The sequence below is a fragment of the Mastigoproctus giganteus genome, chromosome 11 (assembly GCF_048544385.1).
Source record: "Mastigoproctus giganteus isolate SK-2022 chromosome 11, ASM4854438v1, whole genome shotgun sequence".
NCBI classification, from domain to species: domain Eukaryota; kingdom Metazoa; phylum Arthropoda; class Arachnida; order Uropygi; family Thelyphonidae; genus Mastigoproctus; species Mastigoproctus giganteus.
In genome coordinates, this window is record NC_143585.1 from 151,319,876 (window position 1) to 151,341,345 (window position 21,470).

Here is a 21,470-nt window from a genome sequence, read left to right on the forward strand (position 1 = left end):
TGTCATCGTATTAGTGAGCGTTGTCAAACATTCATGTCGGTCTGTTTTCATTGCCTCCGCGAGTCTTTTGTAGTTGCGAATGAATGGAACATCGAGTGTTGGAGGTGTGCATTTTGCCAATCCCCCGCTCGGTTATTTTGATAAAGTCCCTTATACGCTTACGGGTCGGCATCTTCTGTTAATATTAAATACGAAAGGTCTTTTGACGATCTTTTCATTTCGCGTTCAGGGCTCTCCGGGTTTTCATCGATCCAGTCCTTCACACTCGTCTCAAGTATTTATGAAAGCGAAATTGTGACCATGTTGCTTTTTTTCTTTCTCTCTCTTCACTCTGTGCGATGCAATTTCCCCCAATCTCTGTGGATCGAAGTTGGGTCTGCATTTAAAAAGTCGGCTGGCTTTTTAAATCCAACTTCCACCTCGAAACGTATTTTTACCGCTACATTATGGATGTATAATACTCGTAGTTAAGTGCCCGGTTCCTCTTCACAATTCTAAGCCTGAACGCTCGCAAATTGGCGATATATAATATACCGATGCCTCATGGCCTTGGCTTCCTTTATTCTTCACCATTCGATCTCAGAATCGACTTACATCCAGCCTATTCCTGTGGAGGGACAGAAAGGGAACCCACATACAAAGGAGAGAAGTGTGGGTTTGTGGTTGTCGCGAGAATTTGAAACGTGTCACGTGCAAGAAATTATCTGAAGGCTGTAACGAATCTTTGTACTTAAAAAAAAATCGAAAAAATGGAATCGCGACAATTGGTGAATGACATTTCGCTGTATGCGACAATTCTTTGGAAGAATTCGGTGTCCAGCAAAGCAAGACTGAAAATGCAATTTTCAAAATTTTGTAAAACTTTTAACATTTCGCGCTATAAATGGTGGATTTGGTGGTCGCTATACCGTCTTGATATTTCATGTTTATTTATTTTAGTTCATTTTTTCTTTTTGATGGATCCACCTTTCTTTTCTTAATGCACTCTTCTTTACGAACTTCTATTAAAAAAGTGCCACGAACAGGCTAAAGATTAGGATCCAAGAGAACCTCGCTTCCCACTTTCATTTTCTTAGGAAATACTCAAAGATGGTGCTGGGATGGTTCCAGAGATCAAAAGTAGAGATCACTAATGGATGCCGGAAGGGTAATGCGCATCTTCTGACGTTCGGTTTCCGATCTGCGCTTCAGTTTTTATTGAAAGAAGTCAGTGCCTAGTGCAGTGGATAGACGAGTAAGGCGGACTACTAAACTCCCCTGGAGATTGTGCAAGGGCAGGAATTGGAGTCCGAGCGCCCTACATGGAAAAGTGCTGTGGCTCAGCCAGGCGTTTTCTATAAGGCCCTTGGCGGTTCTCGACGCTGCTGACTAAGGGATGGTACGATGATCTGTTCCTTTAAACTGGTTTCTGCGCCCCTTAATCTTCGAGCTTCTCAACCAATTTATGCTCCTGGAAATGCACAGGATTCAAGTAAGGAGTATATTTAAAAATAGAATAAATGATGTTATCTGTATTAAAAGGTGTTACAGTATGGACGGAGTCGTGCCGAAATATGAACGTGCTCACTTTCCAACCCGCCTATGAAAAGGAACCCTTTTGTACAAAATAAAGGATAAACAAAATATTTTCTTTTTTTATAAACTTACGTATTCTTTCTTTCTAAGTCGCCAAAATTTCTCTTGTTTCCTAAACCTTTTACTTCTTGATTTTGTTAATTTCCGATCTCCGTTGATACTCCGAATTTACGTGGCCACCCCGTGTCTTTCGTCAAATTGTCATCCGCGGCAAAATGCCATTCACCAAATTGTGTCGTATACCGAACTGTCATGTGCTGAATTATCGCGTACAGGGAATTGACTAGATCCCTAAATCCGTTGATGTACGCGATGTTGTGGTTTTGAAAAAAATATCCTCTTTTGCTCCCCCTGAATCCATGCTTATTCACGATGAGTCAACCAGGAATCTATATTATTATTATTTAATTTTTTTTTTTTTATTTTCGTTGTCGGGGGGTGATGCAGAAAGCTCGCTTCCTTGCAACGTTTGGCCTTACCAAATCCAAAATCAAAATTTAATGAGCTCATTTTTAAATAGTTGTACGAATATTAAGTAATTCGTGTGTTTGCAAAGATGGCTGACTGACGTCGTAAATGAGGATATTCCTAAGCGCAAGAATACCACTTGAACGAGCAATGTAATGGATAAGTGTTTCTCGTGTGTTTGCATTAGCAACAAGAAATGATGCACAGAAGCGAACCTTTTCTGCGTCAGCCAAAAATGATAAATAAAAAGTGAATTTTCATCCCGAGTTAATCGTCTTATTTTGCTTTAAACTTAACCAGACTCTGTCCTGTCGTTGAGGGCTTTCTGGATTATTATGGGGGTGTCCATGAGGTTGCTACAAATAACAACCTCATGGACATCCTTGCAAGAATCCAGAAACTCCTGATCGCCGTGTGAGTGAAGCAGCAGTCTACAGTGGAGGACTGAATTGCTTTTCCAAATATCTTAAGGAACCCACAGCTGATGGCAATAGGTCTAAAATCTTGGGACCGCTTGGGGAAAAGTCTCTGCACTTAGGGACCGGACCGACATTGTACATGTTACAAATTTCTGAGATTTTCCAGTTTCTAGGATTTTGTTTAAAATATTGACTGGGAAGTCTACAATGTATGTACTACAGATTTTTATTAGAAACAGAGGGAACCTGTCTGGGCCTGCTACAGCTTTCAATGGTTCTTTCTTGACGATTTCAATCAGTTTGCGTCGGTAATACTTGGAGTGGTATTGGAGGTTTGCATAGAGGACCGAAACTTGTAACAGAAAGTCGTGTTTCCAGTTAGAAAGTAAGCCTATTGAAAAGTAGTTTGTTGTGGCTGAATTGCTTTTCAGCCACAACAAACTTGGAGTCATTTGGACTCCAAAAACACAGGTGGTTGCGGGCTATTCTTTTTCTGTTTTAAGAAGACAGCCCTTGCCTTTTTGTAGACACCGAGGGCTTCAACATCAGCAGTTTTCCTCTACCGTCGATAGGCCTTCTGCTTCTTGAGGAAGTTTTTTTTTGTTTTATGGGTCCATTAAACCATACGGAGATTCTAGAGTTCGTGTGAATTTCTTTGGCAGCCCTCTCTTTGGGCTGCCATAGAGATATTCCATAAAGCTCTTCGACTAGATGGCCCAGCGCTTTTTCAGGGGTATGGCGAATAGATGCGTCCAGTTGAATTCTCTGAGTCATCCGAGGATGATTCCTGAATTGAGGAATTTTTTAGAGAAGATCAGCTTTCTCTTTGGTTGGTTTTCACTTCTGGGCGGATCTGGGTTGTGATTCGCCCGTAAGCAGATTTCATATGTGATGGGGTTGTGATCTGTGTAGAATTTTTGAAAAGAGGAGGTGATCACAAAGATGCTGTCGAGATTATGGAATCGGAGATGCATTGTGCTGTTACCTCTGGTCTGGGTAGTAATAATTTGCGTGAAGTATAGGAAAGCAAATATTCCATCAGGTTCTTTCTGGCGGAGTGTACGCATGTTGAAGTCGCTATCAATCTGTTCTGGAAGCCTGACTTCAATTGTTGCTATTCGATTGTGTAATTCTTTCTTGATTTTTCCGTATGATCTGGGGGAGGGGAAGATATATTACACAAACTTGTATCTGGGTGTTCTTATAAGTACGCCATTGATTATTAACCTTATTATATAAACTGCATAATGCTATTATATCTAACCTGCTTATCCAGTGGGGTCGTCCATGATAGTCTAGTGGTTCTGCCACTTATTACTCGGATGTAGAAGTCAGAGTTGGAATCCAGTCGCAAACCGAAGAAATTTTTAAAGCCCTCTTCAGTCGGTCGGGCTGTAGTTAGCCAACTCAGGTGAAGAGGTGGGAAAAGGAGATAAGGTTCCCCCATGAGTTATTCCATCTTTTTCAGGCCGTATAACGCCCAAGTTGCCACGTGAACACACACTTGTAAAGCCGTAATAGAATATTGCTACGCATTGTCGCAATATGACCTAAGATGCGGATGCAGGTTAAAGTAAGACAAGTTTGTAAACTGTGTTCTCCATTAGGGTCCCATTCATTTCCGGCGGATGTTAGTAACAGGGGTTGTTAGTAGTGCCATCTGTCGAGAGGGATGGTAGTGTGATAACGATAGACATCGATTAAATATACATCATGCGCATTCTATGATGGAAACTGAAGATGGGTAAATTTGCGGCGAACCTGGAAATATGAATTTCGAAATACAGATGGGATGTTCCACGGGGCATTTATACGGTGGGCTTCTTGGTGTAAACTCTGCTGTTAGGACAGCGGGGATTTCTGTCTAGTTGATTCTCCGCGTTGTAATGACAACAGATATTGTAGTCACGGCATGTCTCGAGTTTGGAACTCTGATTTCGTTTGCAAGCTCCCGAATTTGCTTCTTTTTTTTTTTCTTTCTTTCACGTCACCGCATTCTTCCCTTAACTCCCGTTACCCCGCTGCTCAACTCGCCCGCCCATCGCTGCAGGCAATTGCGTACTAAACCTTAATGTTGCCCACGAATAATGCGTCGTGTCTGATATTGTGGCCCTCCGCCCATCTATCTGTCCGTCAATAAATGGCCTTAAACGAGTCGTCCTTTGAAGAAGAAATCCTTGTGTGCTGGTGTCAGGTAAACAGTTACCTGGAGTAAATGGCTTCAGCCACTGTGACTAATGGCAGGCAAAATAGGGGGAAAATAATCCTCTTAGCCGTTTTTTTTTTTCCTTCCTATACTTAAATCATAGGCGGCGTTGATGGCCGATGACGTCACGTCCCAGCCACGCGGAAGAAGTTGCTTTTTACTTGTAAACCAAAAGATTTACGAGTTAGCAAAATCCCTTTCTTTATGCGAGGTAGAAAGGGCCGTGTTCCTAATCCCAGATTAACTTCCGACATAAAAGCGGTATTAAGCTCGGCGGAGGTCTATGATGAAGGTGGGAACGCAAATACTACCTTCCGGACCGTAACAGGGTGGCGGGGATGCTTTGGTAAACAGATGGGGAGAGGTACGCTGCTCTTTATTTTCACATTAACTCATTTTATAGACCCTATTCCGTCTCTCTCTCTCTCTCTCTCTCTCTCTCTCTCTCTCTCGCACGCTTTCCCTTTCGCTTCGACATTTGTTTTATTAAGTTCTCTGTCATTTTCCGAGGGAATGGTACCCATGGTAGTTCGTGCATTTATTTTGGATTGTTTGGTTTTCCATCGAAGTTGTTCTTTCGCGTTTCATGACCAATGAGACGTTGCTACGAGGGGCGTTCAAAAAGTTCTGAGAACGGAGTATAAAAGACATAGATACAAAATTCAATTTTTTTAAAATATATTTACTCCGAAGTTCAATACACTCGTTTCAGCTGCTTTAGTTCTTCATCATCTTTAAAATGAGTTGTAAATAGTTAAAATGAGTCTTGAGATTATTGAACAAATAATAGTTCACTTAGAGCCAGATCTGAACTATTCGGGGGCGGGGGGGTGTTGGTTGTCCAGATCCATATCCATGAATTTTAGCCTACACAATCCGGACTTTGTGCACGGGTGCATTTTCATGGATAACCAAAACCCAATGACACAACTTTCTTCGTCTCCTTTCCAGAATTGCAGTTTTTAACTTTGGCATAAGACTGGCATAGCATTTCCCCGTTAATGTAGTTTTAGGTTCGAGGTAATTGATTAACAGCAATCGTTTTTGTGTCCTAGAAAATTGAGGCCAAAACTTTTCCAGCTGATGTTCGGTTCGAAACTTTTTCGGAGTTCGAGACCAGACCCTTTGTAGTTCCACTGAATGCTGTCTAATTGGATTCAGATGGCAAAAATGTATCCAAGTTCCATCGCCAGTCACAAAACGAGAGAAAAATCTATCTGGATTAGCTAGAATTAATTTTAAATTCTCCTTTGATGGCTCAACACTCTCCAATTTGTCAAGAATGGAAAGGTTTCTGGAAACCATCTTTCGCAAACTTTGGACATCCCCAGTACTCATGTATTATCGTTAAAATGTTCCCTATGAAATGTTAAGCACTGTAACTCTTCTATTTTCTAAACTTTTTTCTTCAAACGATGGCAACTGGCAAAGAATTGATTGTTTCAGATAATCGACCACACCTTGGACCATCTTCAACTGACTTCTCTTTTGAACTCTGCCGACTGTCTTCCAACAGTCAGTAGCAACTTTGACATTTCTGATCTCTTTGATCAGAAATTTCAAAACGTTTTGATTACCCCTAGTAATAACTTCTGGTTTATTTTATTTAATATTTTGAGTGTTTTATTTCAGACTACAAAGCTCTTGGTTATTGAAGATGATAAAAACATCAAAACAAATTGAAATTTGGGATTTCTTAAGCCCCGTCAATTCCTAATTCATCGTCCCTGTTTTGGGGACCATAACATTGCAGTAGCATAGGGATTCCTCAACCCGCTACCTGCATGTAACCTTTGAACTAGTTTTTGCGGCTCCGAGCCTCAAAATAAGTTACGCTACTGCATGGTTATTGCTATCACTTCTCAGTTTTCCTGAAAGAAATTCTAACTCTGATTGAGAGGAAGCTAATTAACCATCACATTTAATTTTATATTACTCTGTCTGCCTGAAATGGATTTTTAAAATTTCTAAAAGGATTTTTATTTAAGAAAAATAAAGTGCGTTTCGCTTTTATGTTCGAGACAAAAATAGAATTTTAATTGTAATTTTTCTCCATATTAAACTAAGTTCTTTAAAATTTTTGCAAGACCGCTGATTTAGATTCATACATTAAAGTAGAGCGTTCCAATTTTTTCTTCCTAATACACTAAGTGCGTGCTAAAAATAATTCGACACACCCACCCAGAATTTTAGAATTATTTGACACTCCGCCCATTTTGTTGTTTATGTTTAAGTTGATAAATGCAAACACACTCAACTTCCATTGTTTTGGACCAAAAACCTGTGAACAAGAATGAGAGAGAGAGATTTTGTAGTTGGGTTTTTTAGAGAATCAGCGACTAAGGCGATTTGCTCCGTGTATACTGTCTGCAAATTGCGTGTGTTCTGAAGTCGATTTTCTGTTTGCTGGACGAAAAACCCGAGTTTCCGGGATGTAAAACCATTCTCCCCTTGCCTGAGACTCACTAACTCAGCCACGTTGTGAAAAAGTCCCATAAAATTTCTCACATCATCGACGGGACTCGAACTTGGGTCTTTTCCACCCGGTAGGGGAAACACTGCGATCCTACCAACTGCGCTACCCACGAGGGCGATGACAGAGGGGGAAGGTAGGTTACTAAGCACTTACTCAATGTATAAAATCACCACAGGACATCCAGCACAGTACCAGGCTTCTTATGTGTTTTTTCCCTATTGGATCTAATTCTAAGATAAAATGTCCATTCTAACGAAGAGACGCCAGCCCTTCGTACTACAGTGTACATTTCTGCAAGTGATCTCGCGAAAAGGCGTATCCGTGGGACTGAATGATGTGGTTGCTGCAAGGTTTTAAGCGCATCAGCAACTTCAGTCGTGTGTTCTGTGGCCGATTTGCTGTTTACCAATGAAAAACCCGAGATTCCTAGAGAAAAAAAAAACCATACTACCTCGCCTACACCTCTTATATCTGAAGGAGAAGCTGAGAAAATACGCAGCACTAGTAGTCAGAGTAACACGCAGAGACTGGGGACTAAACAAAAGAACATTATCCCTCTACTATAAAGCAATTTTCGTCCCAGCAATTACTTATGGAGCCCCAATATGGGTCATCAAAGCAAGAACTGCAGTAAATAAAAGAATCCTCGATACAATACAGCGAAAAATACTCCTCACCATCACCAGGGCGTGTAACACGGTGAGTACCTGTGCGCTGCAAGTCCTGGCGGGAACTCTCCCTCTGGACCTGGAGGTGGCGAGATGTGGGTTGATGTACTACCTGGCAAAGGGAACACCGATCACGTTTGACACTTTTACACTGGACCCTACAAACAACCACCGAATGGAAAAACAGAAAATCATGGAACACCTGAAAGAAACTTGGTAGAGGAGATGGCAAGAGACGACCAAGGGTGAAGTCACACGGAAATTTATACCCTACGTAGACAAGACCTATCCAAAAGCCCCCAAATGGTTCTACCCAGGACTGAACACCACCTTCCTCCTGACGGGCCATGGGCCCTTTAACGCAAAACTGAATGCATTCGGACTGACCGAGGACCCAACTTGCACCTGTGGCAATATGGAGACGTGGCAACATATGCACAAATGTGAATGCTATGAGGAATAAAGATCAGTACTCATCACCAGTATAAAGTTTGTACCAAAAGACAATGAGCATCACCTCCTGGATTCGGAAGACGAGTACACCGCGTTCAGCCGCTACGCCCAGGACATCTTTAACAGAAGGAGAACAGAAATCGCTATCCGCAACAATATGGAAACATCTGAATAGAAGAATTCCATTGAAACTAACCAAGGAGGAGACATTCAAGACTACAGCATGAACATACCGCATGACTACAACCGATCAGAAGAAATTACTAACAAAGATAACTCCCCATTCATGACCTGGTGCAAATGGCCAGGACTGATGCTCTCAACGAATATGACTACCTGAATTGACATCAAAGCAGTACTACAAACTGACCAGAGTCATCACTCCTCTTCCTGATCCCATAAGATGAACACGAGACAAGTGAGACTGAACCAAGACTGTGACCTACCTGAAGTGACACTGAACTGAACATCCAAAAACCATGACTGTGACCGCAGCTACGCTGTTGCCTCGCCTTTTGGCGATCTGGGTTGGACACCTAGTCCGGCCCACTTTCTCTCCATATCCTGGCGGAGGGAGGGGCCGGGACCGTCCCCTCCCCGTCTCCCCGTTTACTTCTCCTGGTGCGGCATGGGCATGCCACACTGATATCTGGGGTCATCTACCCTATTGGCCTCATACTTCTGTCTTTCCCCTCCAGTCTTCAGTCTTTCCCCCAACTCTCTCTCTCTCTCTATACATCACAGTGTACGCCCCACACGACAAAAACTTAAACTTCCAAATTATAACAGCCAAATCGTGCATCAATCCCGAAACTTAACCTCATTAGCGAACCACCCCTTAAAATCTTAAAATCGCGTTATTATTATTTTTAATATATATATATATATATATTTTTTTTTTTTAGGCCCTAGCCACTGAAATCTCAGGAAATTAGGTGGCAGGGCCTGTCAGAGTAAATAATTATGCTGGGTGTACCTGGTCTGCCTCCACGGGGCTGAGTGTGGTCAACGTTGGGCCCCAGCAGGGGTCTAGCGGCTAAATGGCCAGAGGAACAACGATACACAACACAATACTTCCAAATCCCATACACTTTTAAATCTCTGGCCTTAACCGTGATCTGTTACACCCACAAAGAAAACCACGCGGAGATGGGGGAAACCCCTGGTGCCGTTTGACACGAACCCACATACACTTACTACCTCGCCTGAGACCGATTAACTCAGCCACGCTATGGAAATAACTGATAAAAATTCTTCGCGTCATTGACCGGATTCGAACTTATGTATTTTCTACCTGATGTACGAAAGTGGGTTTTCCAGAGCTGTACAACTCATTTGCAGGAAGCGGGTGTAAAAATGGGCATTTTTTGTTACATACACGATGGCTTTCTTTTTCTTTTCTTACCTTCGCACGTTTAGCAAGCTAAGAAATGCCACTCAAGTACTACGCGATGAGCAGCGTACATTTTATTTCTCTTACGTTGGCGATTTCAGTCCAAAAGACGAACGAGCCCTCGTATTATTGTGTTCTTCACACCCCCAATGGCTCTTTGATGATATAAGATGTCACTTTATAACCAAAATATGTTTCAACCCGAAGGATCGGGAACACCTTGTACTGTCGGAGGAGGAGTACTATAGAGCCCTCTCGAAATTTGCGCACGAACTGTTCAGCAGACTACGAGCATTACCACAACTTCCCTAAACTCGACACTGGAACTCTGACAACTGAAACGGACAACAATGACTAGGACTTAACTGGAGGAGACCTATATCCCCTTAGTGACACCATCCCACACTGACACCCTGATTATTGGAACAGCAGTGGATGGGATCCTATTCCAACACTGACCAACTAATGGACTGTACACTGTCATGGACCTGACGAAGCCACAGCTTTGCTACATACACGCCATGTTAGTGATCTGAGCCGGCTCCCTTGTTCGGCCCTTTCTTCTCCCTTACCCCGGCGGGGGGAGGTGACGGCTTTCCTGTCTCCTCCCCTCCTTGCCGACCCCACTCTTCCCTCTGGTGGGGTATGGGCATTCCCCACTGATTCTACTTGGGGTCGTCTCCCCTATTGACCCCATTCTTCTGTCTTTATCCCTCCAGTCTTCATTCTCCCTACCCAACTCTATCTGTATGCAAGCGAATGTCCCACACGCCAAAAAAAACCGTGTCTAAATTACGCTGTTCGCCCACCATTTTGGCTTTTCTAATTCTAGCGCAATATTCCCATGCAAATTTTTTTTTTTTTTTTTTTTTTTTTTTTTTTTTTTTTTTTTTAAGGTCCTAGCCACTGAAATCCCAGGAAACTAGGTGGCAGGACCTGCCAGAGTGCAAATTTAAACTAGTGGTTACCTGGTCTGCCTCCACGGGGCGAAGTGCGGGCAACGTTGGGCCTCAGCTGGGGTCCAGCGGCTAAATGGCCAGAAGAACAACGGTACATAACACAACACACTCACATGATCCATACACTTTTAAATCTCTGGCCTTCCCAGTGAACTGGTACACTCACAATGAAAGCAACGCGGAGATGGGGGGAACCCCTGGTGCCGTTAGACACTTAACACACTTTGAACTTTGCACTTTGCACCCCCAATGGCCGTGTGTTTCACCATCCGGCGAAAGAACACAATTCGAATTTCAGAAAACTGGTGCTGGGAAGAGGGCTGGACTGCACGTAATCCTGAAAGTGAATTGATTTGAGATGTGAGTGGGTGTGTCAATGAAACTCAGTTAGAAATTTCTGTAGGAAAATACGTCTTCATTTCTATGTTCAAAACTTGTGGTTTTTTATTCTGATTGGGTGTGGGACAGTATTAATTAAGGGAAAGCTTTGCTCATTCAAAAAATTGCTAGATAATTTAACAAAGGCTGATCTCGTGTACTAATGTTAATCATGAAGAAGAGCGCCCGTCTACATAGAAATACATGTTGTTGTTTATTGGGATAGACCCTCATCTCGGATGATTTTCATCCTCTCTCAGTTTTCATACTTCATAAATATTAGTAGTAGTAGTGGCATGTGATGCAAGAAAGCAAGTGTATGAGCTTATGCAACATCAGCCAAAAAAAAAAAAAAATTACAAAACAATCCCCTCTAAATGTTTGTCCAGTTCCTCCTTAAATTTATTCAACCTATCAACTTCCACAACGACAGTTGAAAGTTTGTTCCGGCAATTAATCACCTGCTGACTAAAGGCAAATTTCCGCATATCTATTCTTCATCTGTCTTTTCTTAATTTGAATTTATGCCCCCCTTAGATTCGTAATCTGAACAAGTGCAAGGATCTCATCAGAATTCAGTGCTCAACCCATTCAAGGCCTTATATACCTCAATCAGATCACCTCGCAGTGCCTAGTCTCCAGCTGCTACAATTTTCAGAACTTAAGCCTCTCTTGGTAAGAGGATCCCTTCATTCCCCTCACCAATCTTGTTGCCCTTCTCTGTACACGCTCAAGCAAATCTACATCCTTCTTAAAATGGGGCCTCCAGACCTGCACGCAGTGCTGAAGGCGTGGCCTGACCATTGCTTATACAGAGGGAGAATCACCTTTTCCCTACTAGCAAAATTCCTGTATATCATTGACAAAACCCCATGACCTGCCCTGGCATCCTATCTGCATTGCTCAGAAAACTTCATATCTGACTACACGATTACTCGCAGGTCTTTTTTATTTTCTACCACCTTAAGTGTAGTACCACACGTTTCTCTGTGATTACTTCTACCCATATGCAGTACTTTGCATTTTTCAATGTTAAACTTCAGTTGCCACTTCTCAGCCCATCTTCCTATATTTTATAGATCCTTTTGCAGTAACACGCTGTCATTAATAACCCTGCTAACCTTTGTATCATCTGCAAACGTCGACACTAAGTCTGATATACCTTCATCAATATCATTGATAAATATACAAAACAACAGAGGACCCAACACTGAACCCTGAAGGACTCCATTAATAACATTAGTCCACGAAGAGCAGCACCCATTGATTACCACCCTCTGTCTTCTCCCATTTAACCATCCATTTATCCATTGTAGCAACTTACCCTTAATACCATTCTGCTCCAATTTGTACAATAGTCTTCTATGCGCAACAGTGTCAAAAGCTTTCCTGAAATCCAAATATATGATATCAAAATGATTTTTTGCATCCAGTTCCTTTGTAACCACATCATAATATCCTATCAGATTTGCCAGACAAGACTTTCCCTTAACAAACCCATGCTGTGTCTGCAGTCTTGTCTAGATGATCCTGCAATGCATCTTTCACCAGTAACTCCATTATTTTACCTGGAACAGAAGTTAAACTAACTGGTCTGTAGTTACTCGTGTCACCCTTCGATCCCCTCTTTGTGAATTGGGGATACATTTGCACATTTCCAGTCCGTGGGGACCTCCCCTGAGTCCAAGGACGCTCTCATAATTATGGCTAAGGGTTTGCTTAGTTGCTTTGCCGCCTCCTTTAATATAACTGGATAGATCCCATCCACCCAGGTGCTTTATTTATGTTTAACTTCAACAATTTCTCCTCCCCTTTGCTTTCAGTTATTACAAAATCATTAAGTATCCTGCTACAATTTGATAACCTTCTGCCATTTTCAAACCTTAATAATTCCTCACGTGTGAATGTAGATGCAAAATACTCATTCAGTTTGTTTGCTATCTGAGCAGAATCATCAGCAGTCAAACCATCGATATTAAGTGGACTAATCAGTTTCATCCCCTTCCTTTTAGAGTTTATATAAATAAAGAAATCCTTGCTGTTTTTCTTAGCATCTTTTGCCAAGGATTTCTCGTAATCTGCCTTCGCCTGCCTAACCTCCTTTGTCACCTGATTACAGACTAGCTTATATCTGTCATATGCTTCTGTGTCACCTGTTAATTTATATGTATCCCATGCATTTTTCTTCTCTGCCACATGTCTCATTAGTTCATCTGACATCCATTTAGACCTAAATCATGAACAATATTTCTTAATAGGTATGAAACTTTTAGTAGCATCCACGATTAATTCCTTGAATGCTTCCCATTTAGAATTTGCTGTTGGTAACATAATTCTATACGGTCCTACCGTATAGAATTTAAATACTGTCTGAGACCACTGTAGTCCTTTACGGAAGCAAAAAACCCTTCCTTTACCCCTGATGGTAATTATATCTTTAAGTAAATCCCACGTCAGCACACCAATAAACAACAACAATATGTTGTTGTTTATTGGAATAAACCTTGGTCTGGGATGATTTTCATCCTCTCTCTCAGTTTTCATACTTCTCATTTAAGAGAGGTGTATAAGTGGGAAAGGGGCCTTGGGGTTCTTGTTAGTTGGACTTTAAGGTCCATTCAGCATGACGATACATTTTGGAATTTGAATGATTGCTTTTACAGTTGACACGATTCCCATAAATATTCCTCGCAGCGATTCTTCAAAGGGTGTTAGAGAGTTTATAAATTGAAAGAACTTCCAAATACCTTCCTAACTATCTGAAGATACAAAAGGCGTAGGGAATGTGTAGGAGAGGGAGGGAGGGAGGGGCGAAAGTGGAGGCAAAGGTGTGGGCTTCGGTCTCTTTATATCCAGAACAGCGTTCGTGGACCAGATGGTTCTTTCTGAAAGGGAGCGCACATTATGAAGACAGCGTCCTCAAAATTGGCCTAATCCTTGCCGCGTTAAAGGGTGGTAACTTTCGGCTATTACGCGCTTGAGCGGATTAGTGACTACTGCGTTCATGGAGTCCTCGTGGTGGTAAGTTTAACATAATGCGTTGTCTGTCCCTTTGCGCCTGCCTCGACTGTATTGTTGTATTTGCGCCTCTTCCAGAAGGTCCAGATCAGCAGTTATGAAGCGTTTCTTTGATAAAATTTAAATCCTTCTTCAAAAAAAAGCCCCGTGTTCATCTATTACGTGTCATAAAAGAGAGAGAGTGACTGACTGACTTACTCCTGATGTTACACGATAAATCTCAAACAGTTAAGTCAACTGTTGTTTTTTTTTCCTTTCCATTGCTTCAAAGAATCCATATAGAAGAGAATGCTCAGATTTTTTTTTCTGTTCGCTCCAGTTTGCTTTTAAACAACTGCAGATTATCGAGCCTAACGTGTGGTGTCAGTTACAATTTTTGTTCGCCTTTTTTTATCGCTGTATTCACCAAATTTTAATCCTCTTTCATTGTGTATAAGCTTTTTCGTTAATCCTCTCTAAGCACAAGACTGAAAAACGAACCTTCCTCTATAAGAGACACAAAAAAGGGAAAAAAAATCCAAGCATGCGCAGCTGTAGCAGCTGCTATCGTTGTATTCTAACAGACTGCCTATACGGTGTGGCAATGTCACTTTAGAACTGGGTCGACGTTCCTCGCGATGCGGGAGACTTCAGTCAGTAAAAAATATATTTGAAAAAAGCTTGCAGCTGTTATGACCTCCCCTTAAATATACTTACAAGATACTCACTTAAGAAAATTCATTACAAGCGGAAAGTTATGAGATAGGGAGTCGCAATAAGCGCAAGTTAAGAAAAGTCGCCACATCGGGGGCGGGGTGCTGTGACCGGAAATGCACCACTGTATTTCCAAAGGCAGGACCGACCTGTCTTTGGAATTTGCTTTGGTATTGATAGATTCCAGTTTTGTCTGGAATCTAGGCGCGTTAGCATACTGTATATGTATAAGCGCCTATTGTCTTCCACATGTCCGTACATCCGTCCACATGTAACAACTGGACTCCTAGTGGACAGATTTTTTGAAATTTTATATTTAGTTGTTTCAGAATGATAAAATCAGATAATTGCTGGATATAAATCTAGCAGTTATTATTTCTTATTTCCCACAATTTATATTGAAAAAGAAATTCATAGATTGAACGTAATTTTAATGCAAGCTATAGGCACTCGATGCGTGTATTGCTATGTAAGACTCTGGAACGTTTTATCGGTTGTGAAGAAGATATACACTGGATGATCACTGTATTATGACCACCTATCTAATACTCTGGGCACCGCATGGATAACATTCGCTGCTCGCCTTTGGTATTGACTCCACTAGATGTGTGAAGACGTCCATAGGGATATGCAGCCTTTCGCTGCTTGCAAAGCTTTCCACAGTGTCGGAATAGATGCTTGTCTCTAATCGTAGTAATTTTCCTCACTGGATGTCGAATAAGCTTGTGTATCTAATTCGTTGCAAAACTCACCTCCACAAAAGATATTTAAAACTCAAAACTAACTTGATCTACTTTTCCTTCTCTTTGCGTAGACGTCGTGTTAAGAAAATTAGGGAATCTCAATATTCCCATTATCTTCACTCAGTTGAAGCCGAACTTACTCGGAATTTCAATTCGAGACCATTGTGGTGCCATCTCAAACAGCTATCGAGATCTTCGAGAATTCCTGTTAACTAATGATTGGTACATCTGAATCAGTCCTCTTGGTATTGCTAATCATTTGAATACTCATATTTCGAAACGTTGTTCTCTTGAACAGCAGCATTCTTTTATCAGTTTGAATATAATACCAGTGATTGTTTTGATACATTCGTTCTCAATACTGGTGATGTCAGGTTAGCCATTTCTCGGCTGACTAGACAAAGATTTCACTGCTCCAGGTACCGATACCCTCCCTGCTCTTTTTGTTCAAGAAAAGTAGTTCTTCTCTAGCTTTAATTCTTACAAATCTCTTCAATTTTATTCATTTGCGAGAATTTTAAAACCACTTTATAAATCTTAATTGCTACTTCACTTTTTATCAATAATCATCCTTATGCTTTTCTTCCCGGAAAATCAACTTTTTCAAATCTGGCTTTGATTTCTCATTTGCTACAACCTAATTTGGACAAAGACAATCAAATTGATTCGCTTTTCCTCGACATTTCACATGCATTTGACTCCGACCACATCGGTCTTCTGCTCTTCAAGCTTTCATCCTACCGTCTACGACCTCCTTTACTGGATTTGCTTGATTCACTGCTTAGCTATCTTAAAGTATCCATAATAATCGATAGTACTTCATCAGCTCCGCTTACTGTTTCGCAAGGTGTTCCTCAAGACTCACCTTTGGGTCTGCTTATCTTTATTGTTTACATTAATGATCCGCAAATTTTATTTCAGTCCATTAATGTCCTGTGGAACTCTATGCAGGCGATATCAAACTTTAAAATGTTATCCATCCTTCAACTGATAGCGACAAACTCCAGTCCTGTCTTGATTCCTTCTCATTCTTGCTCAATAAAAATAACTCGTTTCTAAGCCCATTAAAATGTAAATTATGTCGCTTTTGCTCGAATCGTGCAGTTACACTCAGTCTGTAATGATTATTATATTGCAAACTGTAATTGCAAAGTACCGATACATTCAAGGACTTAGGTGTCGATGACCTTCGTCCCTCTTCCCTTGTTGATCATAATATCTCAGACTTCCAAGCTTTTTGGCTTAATTCAGCGTCCTTCCTCGATTTTCAAGAGTGACAAAGTTACAATTCTTTACAAGCAGCTTCCTAATTTTGATTATTGTGATTTTATTTGGATCCCACAACAGGAATATCTTTCTTACAGACTTCAGCGAATTCAAATTAAATTCATTAAATTCTTATGCTTTAGAAATCGCCTTGCCTTTCACCGTCGAACTGTGAAGTTCTTTGTGGTCGCTTCGGAATCGTCCCTCTTCACTCCAGAGTCCATGGGTTTCTTTTTGTCGACAGTATGTAGAGTTCTTGTTTATACTCCGGCGCGACCACCAGGTCAGTGGAGTTTACAATAAATCATCAATACAAACGTTAATCATATTTAGCAGTCACGGGTTCAAGAATGGAGACCCATTCTCCATCTCTTCTTGAAAATATCTTTCAGTATACCGGCTTGAATTCTCGTTATAAAACTAATTTCTGACTGCGTGTTCCTCGTACTCAACACTTACTTGGAAGTCCTCTGTTCCGTTTCCTTCAGGTCTTGAATAAACACAATATTGATTTCATCGTACACCCAAACCGTTTATGTATAAGAAACTGCTCTGTACTCTGTTTTGCTAATCCAAATTTTGTATATATTTTAATAGTAGTCACTGCTTTGTATTGATTCTCTGTAATTCTCAATATTATCTGGGGTCTGCGTGCCCTGTGGGTGAGAAGCTTGTGAATGCATATTTATTTAGTAATGCCCCAAACACCTTCATGTTGGGGCATTACTAAATAAATATGCCTCCCATTCCAAAACATCACACAGGTATTCAATTAGATTGAGGCCAATCAAGACTGGTGATATCTTCACAGTGTTCCTCAAATCACTCATCGTGCATGTGCATTTGTAAATATATCACCAATTCACAAATGGGGATCAAAGGGGGGAATCCCGCACCCGTGTAAGGTGGTGCCAGCAGATGATTCCACCTCAGGACCAGCCTGAGGTCAGCAGGAGATAGAAGTCAAGAAGACACTGATATCATTCGGCGTCGTACAAGTTTGATAACCAACTGTCCAAGTTGAAGATGGTGGTGAAGATGGTACTTGAGCTAAAAAATTGTGGTAGTGGCGATGGTGGTGGTATCACGAGATGGCGACGATAGAGATGCTGGTCTGGACTGGAGGTAGAGCTGGAATAGGAGTAGTTCCTGAAATTGGGGCATTACTGATGAGTTGTCCACGTCTGGCAAAGGTTTTATGTGCAAACTCTTGCAGAAGATGAAATGTTTCTTTGGAGTCCAAGAGAGACGGCTCATTGCCTGGGGAGAATGATTGACACAGAGCAGACAGAGGCTGACGAAGATCCAAATAATATGGGCAGGTGAAAAGAACATGCTGCCAGTCTTCTGGGCTGCTACAGTTACAGAGGGGAGAATCAGACAGGTTAAACACAGCAAGTTTAGCACGAAGAGAACCATGGCCAGATAGAAAAAAAGAGTGCGGAGACTCGGACTGAACCATTTTAGAATAGACTTTTGTAAGGCAAAGGACACAGATGGAATAAACTTTCTTGTGACCATACCTTTGGAAGAAGAAGACCACCGATCTTGCCAGTGTTGAACCAGATGGTTCCAGCAACGAGTTTTTTTTTTCGGTTTTAGGATCGCAGTGAATATTAAGAGTGAAGTTTAAAAAGTCAACTGGAATGGCATATCTAAGGTAATAGCAAAAACCTCGATAAGCGATTTGGAGGTCCAAATCGCTTATCGAGGCAACCGTTTAAAACCTGTAGCGCAGCTGTCTAGACATTGCGATAGGTACGACTCATCATTAAGAGCATACGTCTTTGGATAGAGGAGAGTTTCTCTTGGATGGCAATCTTCTTAGTATACAGAAACACCTTCATGTTAAATAGCCAAGTGCACATCTATGCTTGTCCGTCTTTCGCATCAATCCTGGGGTATTAACCATCGAACCCTTCGTCTTTTGTACAAAGTGGTGTTTGTTCCGATTTGTACCTATGGCGCTGGCGCCTGGTTTAGCATTAGCAGAGGCATATGCTAATTTATTGGGGGGAATACAAGGACTAATAGATTAACAGTAGCCACTGGCAGAGGTGAAAGTGATTCTTGCACTGCTTCTATTGGAATGAGCAGCAGCCTGGAAAACAAGATGCAGGATATTTCAGAGACTGCTGGGAATCATGGGGGTACAAGTGAACACATGGGTTGTGTTAAGGTAGCTAAGAATAGGAACAGGTGCATGTATACTTGCGTGTACACCAATGGTAGGAGTTTAGTAAGTAAATTTGATGAATTTCAGGTATTGCTCAAAACATCAAAGGCAGATATTGTTGGGATATCAGAGACGTGGTGTCACACAGATATAAGGCATGCAAAACTTCAATTTTGGGAGTACAATATCTACAGACAGGATAGGAAGGGAGGAGGGGTTATGCTATTAGTTAAGTTATTTGGTTTTTTTTTTTTTTTTTTTTTTTAGGAGCATTAGCAACTAAGGCCATATTGCTACGGGGATATGCGGCGGTCATTCCCTGACCTTCCCGCATCATCCGTATTTGGTGGTGACGGGCTCGAACCCCGGTCTAATCAAGAAGCGTGTGCTACGCACTACTGCTCCTTCCCACCTAGCTACGGAGGCGCCCATATTTGTTAAGAAACACATAAAATCCAAGGAAGTGAAGCCAGTCGACATCGATGGACAGGGCAGTATCGAGTCAGTTTGGTGTGACATAAGCATTGGGAGATTAAAATTGAGAGTAGGAGTGTGCTATAGGCCTAATGACTCTGATGAGTATAATAAGAAACTGTACAGGGAAATAAAGTGGGCCAGTAAATCAGGGAGTCTTATAATGGGGGATTTTAATTTCCCTGATACTGACTGGAATTTGTGGGTTGGTCACTCACACACTAGCAAGGCTTTTGTGGATTTATTGGATGATTGTTTTCTTCATCAGCATGTTCGGGAGGCAACAAGAGTGAGTAATACTCTTGATCTGATTATCAGTAGTGATTCTTCATGATTTAAGAATCTGCAGATAAAGGAACCACTAGGTGGCAGTGATCACAGTGTGCTGAAGTGGGATTTACTCAAAGAGGTAACTACCATTAGGAGTAAAGGGAAGGGTTATTGCTTTCGTAAAGGCGACTACGATGGACTGAGGCAGTATTTAAATTCTATATGGTGGGACCAACTGATGATGTTACCAACAGCAAATTCAAAATGGGAAGCATTCAAAGAACTTATCTTGGAAGCTACTAGGCTTTACATACCAACTAAGAAATATTGTTCAAGGTTTAGGCCTAATTGGATGTCAAACGAACTGATGAGGCATATGGCAGAGAAGAAACATGCATGGGATACATACAAATTAACACATGACACAGAAGCCTATGATAGATACAAGTTGATATGCAACCAAGTTACAAAGGAGGTTAGCAGGCGAAGGCAGATTATGAGAAATCTTTGGCAAGGTATGCAGAGAAAAATAGCAAAGAGTTTACTTATGCAAACTCTAGAAGGAAGGGGATGAATCAGATTGGTCCACTTGATATCGATGGGTCAACTGTTGATGATCCTGCTCAGGTAGCTAACAAACTAAATGAATATTTTGCATCGACATTCACACATGAGGAGTTATTCAGGGAGGGGAATGCCAGAGGTCTATTCAACTCTGGCAGTAAGCTAGAGAATCTTGTAATAACTGAGAGTAAAGTGGAGGAGAAATTGTTGAAGATAAACACAAGAAAGGCACCTGGGGTGGATGGGATCTATCCAGTTATATTAAAGGAAGCAGCAAAGCAAGTAAGCAAACCCTTAGCCATAATTATGAGAGCTTCCTTGGACTCAGGGGAGGTACCCACAGACTGGAGATGTGTAAATGTGACCCCAATACACAAAGGAGGATCAAAGGGCAACACAAGTAATTATAGACCTGTGAGTTTAACTTCTGTTCCAGGAAAATTAATGGAGGCACTGGTTAAAGAAGCACTGCAGGATCATCTAGACAAGACTTCAGTTATAGCTCGGACACAGCATGGTTTTGTTAAGGGGAAGTCTTGCCTGACCAATTTGATTGGATACTATGATGCAGTCACAAAAGAACTGGATGCAGGGAATAACTTCGATATTATATATTTGGATCTTAGAAAGGCTTTTGATACTGTTGCACATGGAAGACTGCTGCACAAATTGGAGCAGTGTGGCATTGGAGGCAAATTGCTGCTATGGATAAAGGAATGGTTGAGGGGGAGAAGACAGAGAGTGGTAATCAATGAACACTGCTCATCGTGGACTAATGTTATTAGTGGAGTCCCTCAGGATTCAGTATTGGGTCCATTATTGTTTTATGTATTTATAAATGATATTGATGATGGTATATCAAGCTTAATGTCGAAGTTTGCAGACGATACAAAGGTAGGCAGGGTTGTCAAGGACACTACTGACACTATGCTGCTGCAACAGGATCTGGAAAGGTTGAGCAGATGGGCTGAGAGGTGGCAAATGAAGTTTATCATTGACAAATGTAAAGTACTACATATGGGAAACAGCAACCCCAGAGCAACGTATCAATTCTGTGGTACTACACTGACAGTGGCAGAGAATGAAAAGGACCTGGGGGTGGTTGTGCAGGCAGATATGAAGTTCTCTGAGCAGTGCAGACGGGCTGCAAGAGTAGCTCATGGTGTATTGTCAATGATATATAGGAATTTTTCTACCAGGGATAAGGAGGTGTTATTCCCTTGTATAAGGCAATGGTCAGTCCACACTTAGAGTACTGTATACAGGTCTGG